The 23,678-nt window shown below is 51.0% G+C and overlaps 1 long non-coding RNA gene across 1 annotated transcript in view; it reads left to right on the top strand.

Annotated features, from left to right (window-relative positions):
- The first annotated feature begins 1,332 nt into the window (after positions 1–1,332).
- The window catches only part of LOC110343155, a 29,797-nt gene continuing 7,451 nt past the window's right edge, over positions 1,333–23,678 (top strand). The window contains exons 1-2 of the long non-coding RNA XR_002385350.2: positions 1,333–1,427; positions 2,922–3,116. This is a non-coding gene — a long non-coding RNA (uncharacterized LOC110343155). The remainder of the gene's footprint in view (positions 1,428–2,921; positions 3,117–23,678) is intronic.

Below are 23,678 nucleotides of genomic sequence, written 5' to 3' on the forward strand. Positions count from 1 at the left end.
ACCCAGCCCAGATAGCCTTCTTAATACATGCGTCGGAATCTGGCAGTCCCAAACTGAGGTCATGACCTAAACGGTAGTGTGCTTGCCTAGCAAGCAAAAAGCCCTGGGTTCGATTCCCAGAATTACAAAGAAACAGACATGAAGGTGAACCTCAGCCCTTGGGAGGCGGAGGCAAGAGGATCAGGAGTTCAAGGCCAGCCAGGGATTCATGAGACCACATCTCAAAATGCAAACAAAGGGTTCTCCGGTCCCCGAATGTCAGCGCCTCTTGATTGTCTTAGAGCAGTTGCTCACCTCACCCCTTAGGTGGTTTGCAGCAAAGTTCATGTTTGGCAAATATTGTTGAATTAATTAATCCTTAGTCATAGAAAAAGACAGGGCAGTTGCCCAGGACAGCATCTACCCATTAACAGGAATGTTTTCCAAGAGAGGTCATGGAAGCCGGCGGCTGTAGGTCATTTTCAAAGTCCCGGTGCTAATGCTGTTTGGGCCCCTACTCTGGAGTCTCTGTGCTCCTTGGGCTTGTGTGTTCAGTAGATGTGCTGAGTAAGCTGTGTGTGCTCCCCCGACATCGGCTAGCTCCAAGATCCCGATATAGTGACCCCTGGCTGGTCCTTTGACTTACCATGTGTGCATTTTCTTTTCCTAAAAGTGTACGGGTGCCCTCAGGAGATAGCTCAGAAGTAAAGGGCTTGTTGGGGGAACTTGAAGGCCTGAGTCCAACCCCAGTACCTACATAAGGCAAGCTGGCATGGCGTTTGTTATCCCAGTGCCAGGGAGATGGAGATTGAAAGATCCCTGGGGCTCACTGGCTGGACTTATTGAGTTCTGGACTAGAGAGAGAGCCTGTCTCCAAAACCCCAATGCATGTGCCTGGTGGGGAGCAACACATGCAAATGTCTTCCTTGGCATGTATGCACACACACACACACACACACACACACAAGTGCAAAAGACATTTTAATTTTAATTTTTATTTTGGTGGGGATAAAGTGAGTTAATTAACCCTCCCCTCCACCAGAGGTGATTTTGAGAGTGGCCCATCCACGTGGCTGGGGGCCGCTTGTGACCTGTGATTTACGCTGTAAAAACATTCATAAATATGTAAATGTCTGAGACCTCAGGAGAAATCTTCCCTAACGCTCTGAAGAAAAGTGGAGACCTGCTTGGTTTTAGGCTTCTGGAAGTAGCTTGGGGAAGAGCAAAGGGGCTTTGGGATTAACTCAATTAAATGCAGGTGGTTGGTGGGGGCTGTCCTTCTGTATCTATGTTTCTCTTATTGGTTGATGAATAAAACAATGATTGACCAATAGCCAGGCAGGAAGCATAGGCGGGGCAACCAGACCAGGAGAATGCTGGGATAGAAAAGAGAGGGAGGCCACCAAGAGATACCATTGCTGCCACAGGAGTAACAGGCCGGATTACAGGTAAGCCACAGCCTCATGGCAATACACAGATTGATAGAAATGGGTTCATAATTAAGACAGAGCCAATAAGAAGCCCGAGCATTTGGCAAGCAGTTCAATAATTAACATGACTCAGCAGGACAGATACCTCCATCTTCAGGTGGTCATAGAGTTGTGGGCAAAAAAACTCAGAAAAAAGTATTTTAAAGCCAAGAAAACAGACACTTGCAGGTAGATGAGCATAATGGGGGAAAGTCAGAGAACAGCATGCGAAACTCGGTCCTCAGCCTGTTCCTTCCATGTGGGTGAGCATTTGTGGGAACCTCACTAACATCACGTGGCAGGAGAGACGGGGGGAGGGTCACTTGGTTCATCCCCTCTACCAAGCACCTACTAAGTTCCTGGCTCTACCCCATCCATAAATTACACATCAACACCCAAGCCAGACATGCAACTTCCAGCCGGATAAGATTGCAGCTGTCAAGTACTGACCAAATAATTACGGGAGTGCGATGACTGGCTTCAGCTGTCAGTGTGACACTGCCTAGAACCACCTGGGGGAAAAGGCCTCTCAGAATATGTGAGGGATTCGTCTTAAGTGTGTTTATTGATGTGGGGAGGTTCGTCCACTAAGGACAGCACCATTCCCTGGGCTCAGGGACCTAGGACTGTGAGGACAGAAAGCTGGGAGCTAGCATGCTCGCCCTGATCATGACTCTCTGGGTATAGTGTGACCAGCGTGCTCGCCCTGATCATGACTCTCTGGGTATAGTGTGACCAGCGTGCTTGCACTGGGTATGGTATGACCAGCTGCTTCAAGATCCTGCTACCTCCACTTCCCCAAAATAACTGGGAATTATGAACCAAATAAGCCCTCTATTCTGTAAGTGGAGGTATCTTATCACAGCAAGAGGAAAAAGAAAATAAACTAAGACGTGTAACTAAAGGTAGCGACATGAAGTTCTACCGAGAGAAAAGTCAGGACTGGGGATGGAGCTCTGTGGGTAGAGTGCTTACTTGGCATACGTGAGGCCCCGGATTCAATCCCCAACACCATGTAAATCAGGCGTGGTGGCACATGCCTGTCCTCAGAGGGTTGAAGGAGGGGGATTCAAGGCTGTTCCTGGCTACATTTGAGTTTGAGGTCAGCTTGGGATACATGAGGCTGTCTCAAAAATCACCAGACCCACCAGCCAACCAGAGGATAGTCTGGAGTTCCCTAGGGAGCAGGGCTTCCTTCCCAGTCCTCAGCCAGCTCGCAGTTACCGAAGCTTTGGGTCCTCATTTGGAGGCAGGTGACCAGTGGGTGTGTGCTGCCTGACTGTGTGGCAGCAGAGATAAAGGAGGGGCGCCGTGGGATGGACAGGAGGTGGCCAGGGAGGGCCTCGGGACAGTGGATCTTGACCGTCCTGGCCCCACAAAGCTGACCCAGGAGCCTGGGCTGTGAAAAGGCCAGTGATTAGTGTCCCCATGTCACTCTCCACTGTGACGCTGTCCTCCTCACTTTTGTCACAGGGCCACTGTTAGAGCAGGATTGGACTCGAGAGCCAGAGGCTCTGTAGCCAGAGGCCTTGCTTCAAGCTGTGGTTTCTCCCACCCTCCAAAGGGCGTTTGAAATATCTGGGACAATACTGGTTATCGCAGTCTGGAGAGGGGAACTGCTGCGGGCACTTGGATCGCAAAGATGTCACTCATCCTAAGACAAACTCGGTAGGTCCAAGACTGAGTAACCCTGATCACACCTTGCAGTGGAGTCAGCCAGAGGAGGAGAGGGGGCGCTGTGTGTGTGTGTGTGTGTGTGTGTGTGTGTGTGTGTGTGTGTGTGTGTGTGTGTGTACACCTGGCACACCTGAACGCCACACAGCTAGAAAACTGTCCTGGGCTTGAATCAGAAACAGCCTTGACATTGAAGCTTCTCTCACGATTACTGGTGATGAAGGGTTCTAGAACCAAGAGAACCACCACCTCCTTCCGCAACACTGAGATTCGGGACCTCGGCGAAAGGCCCCCCCACTTATCCATAAATCCCAGAGATGGTTAGCAATACAGAAATGAAGTGGTATAATGAAGACTCATCATTTGACACAAGGGACCTCTCTAACTGTGGTAGACTCTGTCACCAATCTTCTGAGAGTGTGTGTGCCTGTGTGTGTGTGTGTGTGTGTGTGTGTGTGTGTGTGTGTGTGGTGTACACACACTCTCACATGGAGGCTGGAGGTCTACAACAGGTCCCCCCCCCTTTTTTTTAGCACTCTCCACTGTAGCTTTTATGTCAGGGCCTCTCCCTGAGCCTGGCAGTCACATGGACATTGGGCTGGCTTCAGGAACCTGCTTGTTTCTGCTTCCCAGTGCTAGGGTTTATACATGGATGCTAAGAAACCAAACTGAGGTACCCATGCTTACACAGCAGCTAAGCCATCTCTCGGTCCCTGCCACACCCCACTGGCAATCTTGTGCCATAAATGGGTTCTGAGGGTAGCCCGGTCCCCTCACCCACATCTGCTTGACTTGGTGGCATCTCACCTTGCCGGTGAACCCTTTGGATGTGGTTTCAGGTGCAGATGGACAGGACCCCTTTAGGGCAGAGGAGCTGCACTCTCTTGGGTGGTGGGGAGCTTTGGAAGGGCAGAGACTTCATCTTCTGGAGCAGGAAGGATGTGGCGGTTATTTAGTCTCTCTGTGTAAGTGCTTCCCTAATAAATACCTATGTATCATCCATTTTGGGTCTTGGGGATTCCTTTAAACCCGCCTTCAAGCCAATATTCTGAACCTGTGTTTAAGCCCGCCCATTGCTCACTCATGAGCTGTTCTAAGCCTTCTCCTCTGCCAGAGTGGAGCCTCCTAGGGTCACTCAGCTTCCTTCTCCATAGCCACCAGCCCCAGGGAAGAACCACACACACACACCTGCTGACAACCAGGACTCTGAGAGTCTCTGAGAACACAAATCAAACCTCCTGGAGGCCTGTTGCTCCCTGAGGCATCCCTGGGAATGAGAGCAGACAGGGAATTCTCTCAAGGGCAGGCATCTCCACTGCTGTTCCCATCCCCTTGGAGACAGTGGTGTGTGTGAGGCGAGGGGCAGGGGTAGGCAGCCGTGTGCCCGGCCAGGGAAATGTAGAAGAGGCTCATCGTCTTCAGGAAGCTGCCTCTGGTTCTGGAGGGAACCTCCTCGGAGCTCTCAGGAAGCTGATGCAGCATGGACCGGCCGGGCACACCCAGAGTGGGCAGCGCACATCATCCACGCTAGGGCAGGCCGCACGTTCCCTCCACCACAATCGTGGTTTGTCTTCTCTCGCTGTGTGACTCCACCACGCCGGGACTCAACAGACTTAAAGTGGCATCCGGTGGCCGTCAAGCCCAGCTGATCCATCCCTAGATCTGACTCATAACCATTCTCCTCGCTCTGTCTCTGTCCACCCCACCTGCACCCCACACACCGCTTTGATCCGGAGAGATCTCTTATCTGGGTGACTGCTGGTCTAACAGGCTTGCTCTGCTGCCTTCTGACCCTTTGGCCTTTTGTCTAGACCTGTATAGCGTGCTCTCTCTCTCTCTCTCTCTCTCTCTCTCTCTCTCTCTCTCTCTCTCTCTCTCTCTTTCTCCCTCTCCCTCTCTCTTTCTCACTCACTCTCTGTCTCTGTCTCTGTCTCTCTGTCTCTCTCTCTGTCTGTCTCTCTCTCTCTCTCTCTCTCTCTCTCTCTCTCTCTCTCTCTCTCTCTCTCTCTCTCTCTCTCTCTCTCTCTCGGCAAGCACCCAACCAACTAGACTACAGCCCCAGTCTCTCTTGTGATCCTTAGGAAACAGTTTTGATCGTGGGTCTTCTTAAAGCCCCTGGACCACTTGCCTTTGCTTCTAGAAAACTTCAAATTCCTCAGTGCTAGGCAAAAGGTCTTACTGGAGTCAAGACCTTTCTTGAGCTTATCATTGGTTACTCAAGCTCTGAGGGAAGGCAGCTTGACAAGTCAAATGGGGGGAGAGAGGGAGAGAGAGAGAGAGAGAGAGAGAGAGAGAGAGAGAGAGAGAGGGAGGGAGGGAGGGAGGGAGGGAGGGAGGGAGGGAGGGAGAGAGAGAGAGAGAGAGAGAGAGAGAGAGAGAGAGAGAGAGAGAGAGGAGATAGTATATTCCCAGAGCTTTGGTGTGTGTGTGTATGTGAATGTGGAGGTCAGAAAATGACAATGTCAAGGGTGTTCCTCAGTCTCTCTCCACCTTACTTCTTAAGCAGGGTTTCCCACCGAACCTGGAGCTGGATGACTCAGTAAGTCTAGACAGCCAGAGAGGGAGCCCTAGGGGTCCTCCTACTTCTGCCTCCCATGCCATGGGTTCCACTTTTTTCATGGGTGCTGGGGGTCTCGTATTTGCACAGCTTTTCTCTGTTCATCGTAAACGTTGACCCGGTCAAGGAAGCCATGTGCAGCCCAGGGAAGCCTGGCAGAGCCAGAAGTACAGACCAGGTCTCCCGAGGGCAGCAGCATCTCTAGTCCATTGGTCCTCAGCCTGTGAGTCCTGACCCCTTTGTCAAGCCCCTATCTCCAAAAATACTAGCATTATGATTCATAACCGTGGCGAAATTACAGTTATGAAGTAGCAATGGAAACAATTTGTGGCTGGGGTCAGCACATGAGGAACTATATTAAAGGGTCGCAGCCTTGGGAAGGTTGAGGACCGCTGCTCTAGTCCGTCCTCAGAAGAGCTTGTTTCAAGACTCCAGCCTCCTGTCAACCTCTGAATAACAGGGCTGAGGAGTGTTCCCAGCACTGTGCTGTGTCAGACTTCACAGGGGTCCTGTGGGGCAGGACCTTCGCTGTCTCCGTTCACATATGAACAAACTGATAGCCAGAGGCTGAGTAATACCTGTTTTTTAAAAATAGTCTGACCTGGGAGTTTACAACCGCAAGGGAGCCCTAAGCACCTAGCCATCCTGCTTCCCAGATTCAGGTGGGACCCAAAGCTGCAAGCCTGAACAGAAGGAACCCCACAGTGTATTCTGGATTCTTCCTGCACGGCTGCTGCCTCGAGGGTGCTTCTGCCCGATTTGAGGGTTCGTGTGTCCAACTGACCACAGAGGAGTAGGAAGCTGTTTGGCTTTTCTGACAAGACTCAACCTCAGAGGGTGTCCTGGCATATCTCAGAGACGGGAAAGGACTCATCTGCTGTCTGTGTCTCCTCTGACGGAGGAGACCTCATGACCTTCCGGGAAAGCAAGGTGTCGAGACCACAGCCCAGCATTGTGTTTTTAATGTGAAACACCCACCATAAGTGCATGTGTTTGAAACTTAGTCCCCAGAGAGTGGGGCTGTCTGGGAAGGTTGTAGAGCATTTAGGAGGCGGAGCCTGGCTGGAGAAAGCGGGTCACTGGCAGGTCTCGGGACTCTGTAGCCTGACCCCACTTCCGGTCGGCTCTCTACTCTCTGGGTGTGGATGCCATGAGATCACCTACCCCATCCTACTGCAGCCGTGATTTCCACTCACACTGCGAGCCAACCCCTGCTGCTCCTGCCTCAAGTGGCTTTTTGTTGGGTATTTTTGGTTTTTCCAGACAGGGTTTCTCTGTATTGTTTTGGAGGCTGTCAGTCCAGCCCGGCCTCGAACTCACAGAGATCCACCTGCCTCTGCCTCCCGAGTGCTGGGATTAAAGGCGTGCACCACCACCACCCGGCTTTGTTGGGTATTGTATCACAACAACAACACAAGTAACAATGCTGAAGGACATTCAGCAAGTGTCTGGTAGGAGTTTCACCGAAGACAACGCCTGCAGTTGCTACCACAGAATGCGAATTTCCCGGAGGCAACTAAACTGATGCCCCAAGTTGTCCTTCTCATCCCACAGCTGCTCTGGATCTCTTTCATACTTATTTAAGGGTTTACAAATATGTCCAACACAGGTTATCTAAGACCTGCCTTGGAGGGTGTCCCCATTCCTTTCAGAGCATTAATGTGGATCCAGCAGGGCGTTCCCCCTCCCCGTGCTGTCCGGGGAGGGGGTGAATGTGACCGCTGGTGCTGGCAGGAGGTGAATGTGACCCAGGATGTCCACACGGGGTGGACACACATTCCTGGCCTTTCAGCAAAGAATGACCCTTAAGATTTATGGACTTCATTTTATGTTTTAATGGTTGTTGTCAAAATTCCATGTGGCCTTCATGACTGATGGGCAGCAAGCAATGGGGAAAAATACTCTAGGAAATGAAAACAGCGTTCTTGAAGCCGGGAAGATGGGGACGAGTCGTTGTAGGGTATTTGTACGCCGCGTGAAGTTGTATTTGCTGTGATTAGTGCAATAAAAAGCTGAAACCGGGCAGCGGTGGCGCACGCCTTTAATCCCAGCACTTGGGTGGCAAAGGCAGGCGGATCTCTGTGAGTTCGAGGTCAGCTTGGTATGCAAGAGCTTGTTTTAGAACAGTTAGGGCTACCCTGACTCAAAAAAACAAAAACAAACAAGTAACGACAACAACAACAAGCTGAATGGCCAATAGCCAGGCCGGAGATATATGTGGGGAGGAAGGGGGAATGGATGCAGGCACACAGGAGTTACCAGCTAGATGGAGAGGAAACGGGGTACGAGATGAAAGGAAGATCAAAAGCCACGGGACAAAGTGTAGACTAATATAAATGGGTTAATTTATAAGAGCTAATAGGACAAGCCTAAGCTAAGACCTACCTTCCACAATTAATAAGAAGTCTCTGTGTCATTATTTGGGAGCTGCAGGGACAGAGAAAGACCCGTTACAACACGTGTCACTCCTAGAGGCAGACTCAAGAGTTGCTGTACATCTGACTGACACCCAGATCAAATTGTTTGGGAGCATATAATAATTTTTAGTATGTATTCATTCTAAAGTGTAACAGCTTCCTTGCGTTATAGAGTTTGAGACCCCCAGAAAAAACCTCCAGACTCAGTTTAGACCATAATTAGTCAAATTTATTAAAACCCCTATCAGGGCCACAATCTCTAACCCACATGAGAGACACACAGCGCAGAAGCCGATGAAGGAGGGGTTCCGAAATGCAGTTTCTGCACTGAGAGCCGATCGGAATGCCTGCCCCTACTTCCCTCTGTGATGGACTGCAGCCTGGATCGTGGTTTACTTCAGCAACAGACAGGAAACTAGAGCGTGGGCCACATAACTTTGGTAATCTTAAAGTTGTTGCACCGCCTGACTGGCCTATCATCCCTCAGTCTACAGAAGAGTTCACACCCAACCCTTGTTCAGTCAGTAGCAACAGAGAGTCCTTCCTGTTGGCGGCCCAGGGCAGAGGTGCAGACACAGAGCTACTCTTCTCTCTCACCTGGTCCTCAGCTCATGAGGCAGATGTCATTCTGGACCTGCTGATGCCGACCCAAACCACCCCTGAGACTGAGACACGCCCTCCCCAGGCTCACTGTGTCCTTTCACCAAACTGTGGGACCCAGGTAGCATCCACCAGACCCTCATCGGGGTCGTTCAGTGAGCTCGATCACTCTCAGAGTAAATGCATTCACTGCAAAGGCCCAAAGTAGACAAAACAGTTGTTTTAAAATGCTGATTTCATACCCCTCCCAAAGGTGCTCTTTTGTTGTTTAATTTTACATCAGATTGGTGATAGCAAACTCCAGGGCAGACTCATCAAAGGAAACTGATAATTACTGACTGTACATTTGATTTTGTTCATTGTTTTGTTAACAGCTGATTCTGAAATATACTCCGTAGGAATGGGCTGGCAACTGGCATAAAAATATTAGCACAACAGGATGCTTCTTTCAAATAGAGATGAGATGGGGCTATTACCTCCAGCTACAGAGATGGGGCTATTACCTCCAGCTACAGAGATGGGGCTATTACCGACCAGCTACAGTTAGGTGTGCGCACTCAGCAGCCTCCCCACCTGTCTCCAGGGGGGGCAGGCACCCTAAAGGCTTTGTAGAACAGGGCTCAGTTTGTCTCAACTGGGAGTCCTGGGGGATGGAAGATAATAGCCAACCGCAGAAGGGAAGTCAGAGTGTAGGTCCAAGAAATCGTCAAAAGGGGCATCAAGAGGTAGACAGGTTAATTGGGGTGGCCCACTGGGAGATCCAGCAGTCCTGAGGATTGTGAGGGCCCTGTGTGCCTCAGCTGGCTCACTGGCACATACAGACCCCCCGTAAAATGTACATGTGTAGAAGGAATGGGTACTGTCACTTTCGGCGTCCTTCCGGTTCCCAGGGAAGCTCCTGGCTTGTGACATAAGGAGGAGACCAGACCCACTCTGGCCCCGCCACCTGGCCGCTAAGGAACAGGCAAGATGTTTCGGGCTTCACTCCTACGAAGCTACGCAGTGGTGACCAGCCAAGCTGGTGTGCCGTCCACATTGTGGGAGAGAGGAAAGTTCTGACTGGTGACGCCAGGGACACGTGACCCGAGAGTGGAGGGTGGGACGCACGTCGGTGGTCTGTGCCGGTGAAGGGAGTGAAGGCGGGGTGTTAGTGAGTTCACCAGACCCAAGGTGAACCGCCGTGGTGTTCCTGCTTCTGAGGATGCAGCCTAAGCCCTTCTGATGCTCTCCACCTCCCCCCCACCCCCTCTACCTTCTGGTCACGTCCGCACCTGAAGTCACACCTAGAGGGGTGTGGCCACTAACATGAATTCACTGGCAAGGCAAGAAGCAGCTTCAGTGAAGTACGAGGCACCCTAGCTCCTCAGGGGCAGATAACTCCGTTAGAGATGTGGCCGTGTGAAATCAGGTGCTGCAGTGAACAGTCTTCGGTACACTCCTTTTTCGTTTCTTTTTTAGAAAATAGATTTCTTTCATAGAATATATTCTGATTACGGTTTCCCCTCCCCCCATCCTCCCCAGTTCCCCTTCCATTCAGATTGACACCCTTCCTGTCGCCTCCTTAGAAAACCAACACGCATCTCAGGATGCACACACAGGAATCCCATGAAGACACAAGACTGGAAGCACATAGACACACACACACGCACACACACATGCACGCATGCACACATGCACACACACACACGCACATACACATGCACACACCCATTTGCACACACAGGAATCCCCTAAAAACACAAGACTGGAAGCCATAACATGTACACAAAGGCCTTGTAAAGAAAAAAACAAACAACTCCGACTCAACATTCTGAGACAAAGAACCCATAAAGATGCTGTTGAGCTCATTTCCTGTAGGCCATCTACAACTGGGCCTGCAGTCAACCTCAAGAATGGCTTGTTCCTCTAGTGAGACTCCCTTGGAGAGAACCAAATTTTCATTGGCATGCGGTTATTTGCAGATGGCTTCTGGGTTAGGGATGGGGATGTGTGTCCACCCCTCCTTTCACCTTGAGGACCCCATCCAGGGCATGCCGCGTGCGGGGTGCTGCAGCCTCTGTGAGTCGTACGTGCGCTGGCCCTGCTGTGCACAGAAGGCCTTGTTTCCCGGTGTCCTCTATCCCTCTGACTCTTACACCCTTTCAGCCTCTTCTTCTGCAGGGTCCCCTGAACCCTGAGGGGAGGGAGGGAGTTGATGGAGACATCCCATCAGGGCTGAGTGTTCCAAGGTCTCCCACCCTCTGCGTGTTGCCTGGCTGTGGGTCACTACCCCTGCTTCCGTCTGCTGCAGGGAGACGTTTCTCTGAGGACGGCTGTGCATGGAATGGATCTGTGAGTCCAGCAGAACGTGGTTGAGGAGTCGCGTTGCCGCCTTGCTCCTTTAGCAGAACTGCACTGCTGGTTTTCCATCTTTCTAGTCTCAGGTTCTCGGCCACCTGAGTAGCATCTGGGATGGGGTCCCATCTCACAGAGCAGGCCTTAAGCCCAGTGGGGTGTAGCTGGTGACTCCCACAGCTTCATGTCACTACTGAACCAGAGCATGCATGCATTCATTCATTCATTCATTCATTCATTCATTCTTCTCCTTCTCCTTCTCCTCCTCCTTCTCCTCCCTCTCCTCCTCCTCCTCCTCCTCCTCCTCCTCCTCCTCCTCCTCCTTCACATCCACTCAGGAGGCCCAGCAAGTTCTGGACAGTTGACCGATACAGTTGAGAGCTAACGTCCCCCCCTTCATTCCCCTCCTTCCCCTAGAAGCCACGTGCCCCAGGTCGTTGTAAGCTGGTGGGTAAGGGCCTGACACACATTGTGTTAGCATGTTAGTCACTTTCCTGATGCTGACAGGGTGCCTGACAAAACCAACTTGTGGGAGAAGGACTTATCTAGGCTCCACACTCTTAAGATACAGTTTCTCGTGGCTGGGAGGCGTGACGGGAGGGGAGGGGGCTCCATGGCAGCTGGGGTGCGTAAGCGGTATGCCTTGCTCCTCACACCTTGGCGGGACAGGAAGTAGACACTAGACAGGGGACAGGGCCAGGCTCCCGAAGACTCACTTCCTTCAAAGAGGCCCCACCTCCTGTAGGTCCCATAACCGCCCAAAACAGCACCACCTGCTGGGAACCAAATGCTTACACTCATGATTCTCAGAAGATTCACCCCCCAAAGCCATAACAATTAGCAAGAAATGTGTTGCAACACGTGTTCTTCTTTAAAAATTTGTGTGTGCACATAAGTGTAGTGTTGTCAGAGGCAACAAGGAGGCTTGGGCTCCCCTGGGGCTGTGAACTCCCAAAATACGTGCTGGGAATGGAACTCTGGTCTTCTGGGGGAGCATTCCGCACTTTTATTTTTGTGAGGCAGGGTTTCACCCATGTAGCCTTTACTAGCCTGAAACTTGCTGTGTGAATCAGACCAGCCTGGCACAGAAATCTGCCTGCCTCTGCCTCCCAAGTACTGGGAGCTTGTGACCTTCCCATGTGAGACAGAGCATGACTTTCCCACTGGGAACACAGTGCACACTGCAGTATGACTCTCCCCCTGGGAACACAGTGCACACTGCAGTGTGACTCTCCCCCTGGGAACACAGTGCACACTGCAGAGTGACTCTTCTACTGGAGACACAGTGCATACTGCTCATGACTCTCCCCCTGCGGACACAGTGCACACTGCAGTGTGACTCTCCCACTGGAGACACAGTGCACACTGCAGCGGGACTCTCCCACTGGAGACACAGTGCACACTGCAGTGTGACTCTCCCACTGGAGACACAGTGAACACTGCAGCGTGACTCTCCCACTGGAGACACAGTGAACACTGCAGAGAGTCTTCTACTGGAGACACAGTGCACACTGCTCATGACTCTCCCCCTGCAGACACACTGCAGTGTGACTCTCCCCCTGGGAACACAGTGCACACTGCAGAGTGACTCTTCTACTGGAGACACAGTGAACACTGCAGTGTGACTCTCCCACTGGGGACACAGTGCATACTGCAGCATGACTCTCCCACTGGATACACAGTGCACACTGCAGTATGACTCTCCCCCTGGGAACACAGTGCACACTGCAGAGTGACTCTTCTACTGGAGACACAGTGCACACTGCTCATGACTCTCCCCCTGCGGACACAGTGCACACTGCAGCATGACTCTCCCACTGGAGACACAGTGCACACTGCAGCGTGACTCTCCCACTGGGGACACAGTGCACACTGCAGTGTGACTCAACCACTGGGGACACAGTGCACACTGCAGCATGACTCTCCCACTGGAGACACAGTGCACACTGCTCATGACTCTCCCCCTGCAGACACAGTGCACACTGCAGTGTGACTCTCCCACTGGAGACACAGTGAACACTGCAGCATGACTCTTCCACTGGGGACACAGTGCACACTGCAGCGTGACTCTTCCACTGGGGACACAGTGCACACTGCAGCGTGACTCTCCCCCTGCGGACACAGTGCACACTGCAGTGTGACTTTCCCACTGGAGACACAGTGCACACTGCAGCGTGACTCAACCACTGAAGACACAGTGCACACTGCAGTGTGACTCTCCCACTGGAGACACAGTGCACACTGCAGTGTGACTCTCCCACTGGAGACACAGTGAACACTGCAGCATGACTCTTCCACTGGGGACACAGTGCACACTGCAGCGTGACTCTCCCCCTGCGGACACAGTGCACACTGCAGTGTGACTTTCCCACTGGAGACACAGTGCACACTGCAGCGTGACTCAACCACTGAAGACACAGTGCACACTGCAGCGTGACTCTCCCACTGGAGACACAGTGCACACTGCAGTGTGACTCTCCCACTGGAGACACAGTGAACACTGCAGCATGACTCTTCCACTGGGGACACAGTGCACACTGCAGCGTGACTCTTCTACTGAAGACACAGGGCACACTGCAGCGTGACTCTTCTACTGGAGACACAGTGCACACTGCAGCGTGACTCAACCACTGGAGACACAGTGCACACTGCAGTGTGACTCTCCCACTGGAGACACAGTGCACACTGCAGCATGACTCTCCCACTGGAGACACAGTGCACACTGCAGTGTGACTCTCCCACTGGAGACACAGTGCACACTGCAGTGTGACTCTTCCACTGGGGACACAGTGCACGCTGCAGTGTGACTCTCCCACTGGAGACACAGTGCACGCTGCAGTGTGACTCAACCACTGGGGACACAGTGCACACTGCTCATGACTCTCCCACTGGAGACACAGTGCACACTGCAGCATGACTCTTCCACTGGGGACACAGTGCACACTGCAGCCTCCATGGGGATTCCTAGGGACCAAAGTCCACCTGAAGACCCCTCTGTAGAATTAGTGCTCTGGTACCTCACCCTCAAAGACTCTCAGCTGGTCTTTGGAAAATTGAGTTGCTGCTGAACCGGGTCCATGAGGGAGCGCCACAGAGGCCAATTAGGGAACCTGGGAACAAGTGTGGCTCCCTCTCCAGCACACAGTCTGGGGAAGGCTCTGGGGATTTTCTCACATGCTAACTCTGTGTTTCCTGAACTGACTAGACCGCAGTACCCACTTTTCCCATAACACTGTGAAGGTGTCACCACTGTGCCTGTCTAGCAGAAAGATCAAAGGTAACACAATGGTGCACATGTTAAGTAGCCTCTCAACTACTACAGAGCCAGAAAGAGAGTTGCAGTCAACTGTGAGCTAGCTTCCTGCTCACACTGGGCTAAATATCAAATCAAACAAGAAGGGAAGAGGGAGTGGGAATCCCATCAACCCACTCAGAATATTATTCTTTGCCAAAAGCAGCAGGAGTGGTGTTGTGACAGCTAATGTATATTAAACAAAAGAAACTCCTTTTCTCCCATGACAAATTTTAAGATTTCAGGGCCAACATATCTGGCTTTCTCTTGTGTCTCCTTAAGGTTAGAGTGTGGCTGCTGAGATCCAGGTGTCACCCCATTTAAGGTGGGGAAAGGGACGCAAACACAATGACGTTTCTCTGTGGCTTAAATGGAGTGTTCAATAAGCAGCATTTTCATCTTGCTGCTCTATGTTAAAGCTCAAGGGAGGTGGGCCTCGCTTAGCTCAGGTCCAAGGGGGAGATAGAAGCAGATGCTGGATTGGTCAACAAAGTCTGTGACAGTGCCCTCCCGAATATAACCAACCCACATACAGATATTTTACTGCATAGCCAATAAGTGTGTGAAAAATATTCTCAATATATTTGTATATCAGAAAGTCATAATTCAAAGCATTGAGATTACATCTCTCCCCAGTCAGAATGGCCACTGTATTATTAGGTGATATTCACTACTTTCCTCATTGCTATGAAAGAGGCAACGTAAGGCAGGGGTTATTTTGCCTCACAGTCCAGGGACAGTCCTTTGTGGTGGACAGTATGTATGGTAACAGGAGCTCCAGCAGATGGTCACATGACATCTGCAGTCAAGAAGCAGAGAGAGACAGAGAGACAGAGACAGAGAGACAGAGACAGAGACAGAGACAGAGACAGAGAGACAGAGACAGAGAGACAGAGACAGAGACAGAGACAGAGAGACAGAGACAGAGAGACAGAGACAGAGAGACAGAGACAGAGACAGAGAGACAGAGACAGAGAGACAGAGACAGAGAGACAGAGACAGAGAGACAGAGACAGAGAGACAGAGAGACAGAGACAGAGACAGAGAGACAGAGACAGAGAGACAGAGACAGAGACAGAGCGACAGAGACAGAGCGACAGAGACAGAGACAGAGAGACAGAGACAGAGAGACAGAGACAGAGAGACAGAGACAGAGAGACAGAGACAGAGAGACAGAGACAGAGAGACAGAGACAGAGACAGAGAGAGATGCTGGTGCTCAGCTTGCTTTCTCCATTTATTTATTTATTTCTATTTAAGTTAGAAACAAGCTTGTTTCACATATCAATCCAAGCTCCCTCTCCCTCCCCTCCTCCCCCCCCCAGGCCCCCCAATTCCCCACCCAATCTCCACTCTGATCCCCAGGGAGGGTGAGGCACTCCATGGTGGATCTCCAGAGTCTGTCATTTCATCCAGGGCAGGGCCTAGGCCATCCCCCAAGAGTCCAGGCTGAGAGAGCATCCCTCATTGTGGCATGGGCACTCAAAGTCTGTTTGTACACCAGGGATAAATACTACCCAATGCCCCATAGATTACCTAGGTCTCCTGACACCCACATTCAGAGGGCCTGGGTCAGTCCCATGCTTTCCACACAGCCATCAATCTGGGGTCCAAGAGCTCCCCCTTGTTCAGGTCAACTGTTTCTGTGGGTTAAACCAGCTCAGTCTTAACCCCTTTGCTCATCATTTCTCCCTTTCTGTCACTGGATTCCAGGAATTCAGTTCAGTGTTTAGCTGTGGGTGCCTGCCTCTGCTTCCGTCAGTCTCTGGATGAAGGTTCTGTTTCCCAGACTCTCTGGCAGTGGGATTGTAGACTGGCACTGCCCAGATCTATGTCTAAAATTCATATATGAGTGAGTACATACCATGTTTGTCTTTTTGTGACTGGATCACCTCACTCAGGATAGTTGCTTCTAGTGTTATCCATTTGCCTGCAAATTTCAAGATTTCATTGTTTTTTTTTTCCCACTGAATAGTACTCCATTGTATAAATGCACCATATTTTCTCTATCTACTCTTCAGTTGCGGGGCATCTAGGTTGCTTCCAGGTTCTGGCTATTACAAATAGTGCTGCTATGAACACAGTGAAACAGACATCCTTGTTGTATGAATGTGCATCTTTTGGGTATATGCCTAAGAGTGGAATTGCTGGGTCTTGTGGTAGACTGATTCCCATTTTCCTGAGGAATCTCCATACTGATTTCCAAAGTGGCTGTATGAGTCAGCACTCCCACCAGCAGTGGAGGAGTGTTCCCCTTTCTCCACATCCTCTCCGGCATAAACTGTTGATTGGAGTTTTTTTATTTTAGCCATTCTGATAGGAATAAGATGGTATCTCAGAGTTGTTTTGATTTACATTTCTTGGATGGCTAGGGATTTTGAACACTTTCTCAAGTGTCTCTCAGCCATTTTAGACTCCTCTACTGAGAATTCTCTATTTAGTTCTGTACCCCACTTTTTGATTGGATCCTTTGGTGTTTTGGAGACTTGCTTCTTGAGTTCTTTGTAAATTTTGGAGATCAGCCCTCTGTCAGATGTTTTCTCCTTTTATATTCAGATCATGGCATGGTACTATCCACATTCAGGGTGGATTTTTCCTTTGTAGGTAAATTTCCAAACATGCCCTCACAGTCACCCAGAGCATTATCCGAAGTTGATAATACATTCCATCAAGTTGGCAGCTAAGATAAACCATCCTGAGAAGGCAAATAGTCAGTGCTGGGGAGGGCACAGGGGCTGGGAAGTTGGGAATGTCACAGTTGGTAGAGCCACTGTGGAAATCAGTGTGGAAGGTCTGAGGTAGGGGGAGGGGAGAGGAAGAGAGAGAGAGAGAGAGAGAGAGAGAGAGAGAGAGAGAGAGAGAGAGAGAGAACTGCCATGCTAGCTAATTTAGACTACTCCTGGGTGTATACCCAAAGGATTCTAAGTCAACATACCGCAGAGATGCTGGCACACCTGTGTTTATTATTACACTGTTTGCAATAGCCAAGATACGTACTTAATCTAGATGCTCATCAAGGATGAATGGATAGGGAAAATGTGATTTATAGACAACAATGGAGGTTTACTCAGCCACAGAGAACAAAATGATATTGTTTGCGGGAAATTGAATGGGACTGATGATCATCCCGTGAAGTGAAATAAGCCAGAATCAGGAAGACAAATGCCACCTTTTCTTTCCTATTTAGAACCTAGATTAAAGAAATATATATATATATATATATATATATATATATATATGTAAAATGGGTGGGGTGGGGCTCACTGAGAAGAGAAAGACCTGCAGGAGAGGAAAGAGGGCAAGAGAGTAATAGGAAAATATATTTCAATTGGTTTAGATTTATTTAATTTATGTGTACGGGTGTTTGGGCTGCATATATGTACACGCAGCACATACTTGCAGTGCCCTCAGAGGCCAGCAGAGGGCATCATCAGACCCTCTGGAACTGGAGTTGCAGATGGTTGTGAGCCATCTTACAAGGTGCTGAGAACTGAACCCAAGTCCTTTGGAAGAGCAGCCAGTGCTCTTAGCTGGTAAGCCACCTCTCCAGCCCAGGAAAACACATTTAGACATGTGTGGAGATGTCATTGTGAGACAATATTCTGTGCGAGTAACTGTCCTTCAGTTTGAAAGAAGAGAAGAGCGAAGGAAGGTTTTTATTATTTCAGCTGCCGCGTCTGTGTTAGGCTCTGGACAGTGGTGCCTTCATCTTCACGTTACACCCCTGGTGACGCACATCCACATGTGACTGAGTGGCTGTTGCTCCTGGAATCTCGCCGCCTGCTTGCCAACTCCCAGGCTTTGGTCACTCGGGTTTGAACGATCGCTTTTTCTCCCCAGCCTGCAGTCTTTCCCCCTTGCTATGTCCAGGTTGCTCGTTGCTTCTCCTGCTTGCAAAGCTATTGCTCCTCTTTACGAGGCACCTTCCTAATCCCTAAAGCAAGTTTTGTTTAAGCCGCTCGGACAGTGTGTGCTTCACGTTCAGAGCGCATATGGGCACGGAGCACATGTGTGCGAAATCTAGCTAATCATGCGGGTCTCCACCCAGCCGGACGCAGACACTAATAGAAATATCTTAAGGAAAAAACATCACACTCGCTGGCATTTTTTAAATTGCACTTATTAATTTTGTGTGCATGTGAGCATGTGTGGGTGGGTGGCATGTGTGGGTAGCAGAGGACAACTTGTGAGAGGTGGTTTTCTCCTTCCACCAGCTGAGTCCTGGGAATCAAACGTGGGTCATTGAGCTTGGAGGTAAGTGCCCAGAGTCAGTGTATTTATTGGTGGTTTTCTGTGGTAGACACAGTGTTGCCCAGAGTCAGTGTATTTATTGGTGGTTTTCTGTGGTAGACACAGTGTTACCCAGAGTCAGTGTATTTACTGGTGGTTTTCTGCGGTAGACACAGTGTTGTCCAGAGTCAGTGTATTTACTGGTGGTTTTCTGCGGTAGACACAGTGTTGCCCAGAGTCAGTGTATTTACTGGTGGTTTTCTGTGGTAGACACAGTGTTGCCCAGAGTCAGTGTATTTACTGGTGGTGGTGCCTATTACATGCATCATTCCATCCTACTGTTGCAGGTATCCTGGGAGACAAAGGCTTCCTCCCCTGGAAGAGGAGGTGAGAGAGGTTCCAAGAGGCAGTGACCTGCCCAAGTTCTCATAGCTAGAAGATGACCAAGGGTGAACCCAAGCTGTCTGCATCCCGCCTTCACACTGGCCAGGGTCTACTGGTAGAAACCCCCACACTTGGTTCTCACAGCACAAAGCTGTGAAGGGGTGGGGATGGCGGCTTCCATCCAAGCCATAAAGTTGGAGGCTCTGGGGACACGGAAAACCTGGGTAGGAACCGGGCGGCTGGAAGGTTGCCAGGGCTCAGCTGGGGCACAGGTGGGAGTTGAAGCAGAGGCAGACCTGTCTTGTGAGCCGACCTAAACATTATAGATGCTGAATGCAGGAGGCAAGCGTAGCCCCACTCTGCTTGAGCCTAGACAGCCTCGGCCTAGGGTCCTAAGCAGGGTTTCCTCAGACCTAAGACAAACAGGAAAAGCTAGGTCTTGCTGTTCCGTACCTGCTCGGTAAACTCCAGGGCTCCAGAGAGCAAGGCCCACCCAGATTCCCACAGCAGGCCAGGCTGCACCAACCGGTCCACCTCTGCTTGTCCGGGCATGCTGACCCCACTGAGTACGGGGATTGGCCATGCATGTTGACTGTGGTCTTAAGTTCTCTAAAAGCAGACTCTGAGATAAAGGCTGGCCCCAGCCCGCCTGTGATTAATCAAAGAGGCAGCAGCCAAGGAGACCTGGGAGGAAACAAAAGAAGCAAGACAGGGAAGCTGAGGAGCCCAGGAAGGGTGTGTCCCCTGGAAAGTGGCTTCAGCCTCTGCCCACAGGAGCGGAGTGTGACTGACACCTCAGAGTTGTCTGGACCTGAGTCCAGGGAGCCCAAGGTGTGTGTCATCCCCTCCCCCACACCGCCAGTCGGGAACCAATCCCATGGAGGCAGAACAAACATTCCCAAGCACTGCTGGGTGTCTGGACAAGTGTTCAAAATGGATCCCAGCAGCCAGGGAACAAAGCCTAAGTAAGGCCTGAAGGCACCGATTCTTCGAGATAAACACCAAAGTCAGAGAGGAGTCATGCGATGGTGTTTGTGCTCTAAGCCCTGGTCTGACTTGCATCCCATGTTCAAACCTTCCCTCAGCAGTCCTGATAAAAGGCTGACGAACGGGGCCCCAGGGTTCTCCCTGGGATGTCTGAGTCTGTGTCAGTCAGGACACACCAGCGGCTGAGAGGTGAGGCCTGTCGGGTCCACGATTCTGAGCTTCCATCCGCGCATCTAATGCTTGAGAACCTGTGCCCTCTGACCCCCACATGTAAATGAATATAAACTGAGGCTTGAAGGAGAAGCCGGATCCCTATTCCACGGTGAACGGATCACAGTCTGTAAGAGCCGGGCTGGGGTGTAACTGGGTTGGTGGAGTGTTTGCCTAGCAAGCTTGAGGCCCTGAATTTCATCCCCTGCACCAGATACAGTGGCACAGCCCTGTGATCCCAGCCAGCCCTGGGAGCTAGGGGCAGGAAGATCATAAGTTCAAGTCCTCCTTGGCTACGCATCACGTTGCAGGCCAGCCTGGGCTAAATGAGACTGTGCCTCAGAAAGAGCTGCAAGGATAACTCAAGCAGAGAGGAGCAAACTCCACCCAGGTTCCGTTTGCGCTGTTGGACACCTGCAACCTAGTCACGGGCTAGACACGCGGCCCTTCTGGGGTGCCAATCACCAGGCTCGTCACGGGGTGACTCAAGGGAGGAGGACTCTTAACAGTAAAATAGGTGAATAATCTTTATAACAGCTTCACTGAAAGCCCAGCAGTGGGTGGCGTACGCCTTTAATCCAAGCACTTGGAAGGCAGAGGCAGGAGGATCCCTGTGAGTTCCACGCCATCCCAGTCTACATAGAAAGCCCCAGGCCAGCTGTGGCTACCTAGAGGGACCCTGTCTCAAAAGACACAGAAACAGAACGCAGCTTCCCTGGGGCAGAGTTCATTCGCTCTGTGATTCTCATCTTAAAGCCTGCAGCACTGTGGATGTCAGTCTGCCCACCGCGCTCTTTCCAGTGTAAAACCTTCCCGTCCTGCCAAACAGAATTCGTTTCCCCACAGATTCTAAACAAATAGCGGGTAGCGATGGGATCCTTCCTCCTTATTCCTCGTACAGAATCTACCAGAGAGCCTCCTGGGAAGCCCGCTCTGACCCACAGCACCTCTGTCTTTCTGACTGCCAGGCTTGAGGAACAACCTTGGACGTGACGCAGAAAGGGAAGGGAAAGGCTGGTGATTCAGTCCTGGGCGCAGGCCTAGGGGATTTCCACAGCCACGCTCAGCCCCTGAGGCAACACTGTGTGGCTTTACTTCCTTCCAGGACACCAAGGAATAATGCCTGGTGTCTCCCTGCTGAGGGTCACATCCCACGGTCTCTTTAGTGGACAGGGCTGCGGAGTTCTGAGTGAGCCAGAGTCCATGTCTCCATCACAGGTGCTGGGGGAGGGCGGGGCTGGAGAGGTGCCAGCCTGATGAGGTCAGGATCCCCCCTGCCTCGCACCCCGAGCTCAGGCCAAAGAGGGCCAGCACGGCAGCTTGTGCTTGCAATCCCAGCCAGGGAGAGGTGGAGACAGACAGGTTCCCAGGGCTCCATGTCCAGCAAGCTTAGCCTACTTGGTGCTCCAGGCCAGGGTGCTCCTGTCTCGGTAAACAAGGTGGACAGTTCCTGAGGAACATCCCTGAAGGTGACCTCTGATCTACACACACGCACAAACGGAAGTGGCAGAGTACATGTGCCCCTCCCCCCCCTCTCTCCATAGATCCCTACCTCTCAGGAAAAGAGAGTCCGAAAGGCATTCTGCATGCTGGAGACCCCTTTAGAAATGAATTGACAGCAGTACTGGGCGATCTTTATTCTTTCAACTGAAGCAGGGAGGCCAGAAAACCTTATCCATGAAACTCAAGGCAATTAAGTCAGTTACGAGTAATCACCCTGTGCATGACTCCGTTGTGGAAGAGTCTTGGCTAGCCTGTGGTCTGACTGAGTCGGTGCATCCAGTAAACACTCCTGTGAGCACCATGTCCCGCGGAGCATAAGAACAAGACATTTTTGGAGCATCGCACCGGCCACATTGGGAGGCTCTGTGAAGACATTATCTCGTGCCTCATCTTCAAATAGACCCCCATCTTTTCCACCCATAAGCAAGAAAAGCCCTCTGCGTGCTCATTAGCAGCCGGGCAAGCCCGGTTCCTCAGACGTGCCTCCCTCCTTCCCTCCCTCCTTCCCTTTCTCCCTCCCTCCCTCCTTCCCTCCCTCCCTCCCTTCCTCCTTCACTTTGCAGGCCCTCTTCCTGGAGGTCTGTCATTGTCACCCTTATTGTAGAGGCTGCCTTATAATCCCACAGCCTGGGACATTGGGGAGAAGTTTTATGATGAGCGGGTGGGCGGTGACGATAGAAGTTTCCACGGAGACCAGTGACTTGTAGAGGGATTAGGGGATAGGCACTTTGCTACTGGGTTTTCCTTTCCTGGCTTCATAGAAGAAGAAGTCATGAAGGTTACTAAGGCCCCGGGGAGGCAGAATCCGCAGCTACGTGGTCCTCACAGGTGGAAATGTTATTGTGTCACTTTTCTTGTTGCTGTGACAAAATACTTGACAAATCCAAATTCAGGGAGGGAAGGTTTCTTCTGGCTCATAGGCGCGGTCTGCCGTGATGGGGAAGACATGGCTGCCGGGCAGCGGGTCACATTGTACCGCATGGCACCCGGCCAGGGAGCAGAGAGCGGTGAGTACAGATGCTTAGCTCACTTCCTCCCTTTCAGTTAGCACTCTGGTGCTGTCCACATTTCAGGGTGGGTCTTCCTACCTCAACACAATCTAGAAACTTCCTCACAGACCTGCCCAGAGACTGGTCTCTTGGGTAAGTCTGGGTCCCATCAAGTTGGTGGTGTCAGCCATCACAATTTGTTCCCAGTTAAGGTGAGCAGGGACAGACACCCGGATGTCTGGTGTACTGCTCTAGACAATGCAGCTGGAGCTTCAAGCACCCAAGAGAGTGAGGACTTGAGTTGCCTCCCTTGGCTTACATTCAAGGATAAGACGGCTAGCCACATCCACGGACTGAGGCAGGCTTTGCTCACTGGTTCTGAGAGGAGGCTCTGCCTCTTTGGAGAAGGCCAAAGACTAGCCAAGTGTCCTTCACTAAATAGTGATTCCCTTGGGTATGATCTGGATGAGGTCAGCAGCAGAATGGGCTTGGGGTGGCATAAAAAAAAAGCATCACAAGTGCCTAAGAAATGTTTTTATATGGTACTGTGGCTTTGAAAGAAAATGGCCCCCAGAAAGAATGGCACTATTAGGTGTGGCTTTGTTGGAGTGTGTCACTATGGAGGTGGGCTTTGAGGTCTCCTATGCTCAAGCTTCTCCCAGTGAGATAGTCTACTTCCTGTTGCCATCTGATGAAGATGTAGCCAGCACCATGTCTGTCTGCAGGCCTCCATGCTCCCCGCATGATAATGGACTGAACCGTTGAAACTGTAAGGCAATTAAATGTTTTCCTTTATAAGAGTTGCCATGGTTATGGTATCTTGTCACAGCAAAAGAAACCCTAACTAAGACAGATGATCACACAGATAGCTAGCAATCTTTTTTTTTTTTTAAAGTTCATTCAATTCTTCTGGTCAGTCTAGTTTGGTGAAAACAACTAAGTTTAATCAAGTTCATGGTTATTTTACAACATTAAAAAAAAGAAGTAAAAGCCATGCTTGTTTTCCTCTCTCCCTCCATCCTCATCCTCTTCTCTACTCCTCTCTTCTTCTGAG

Source organism: Mesocricetus auratus, unplaced genomic scaffold (assembly GCF_017639785.1).
Source record: "Mesocricetus auratus isolate SY011 unplaced genomic scaffold, BCM_Maur_2.0 Super-Scaffold_100691, whole genome shotgun sequence".
Lineage (NCBI taxonomy): Eukaryota > Metazoa > Chordata > Mammalia > Rodentia > Cricetidae > Mesocricetus > Mesocricetus auratus.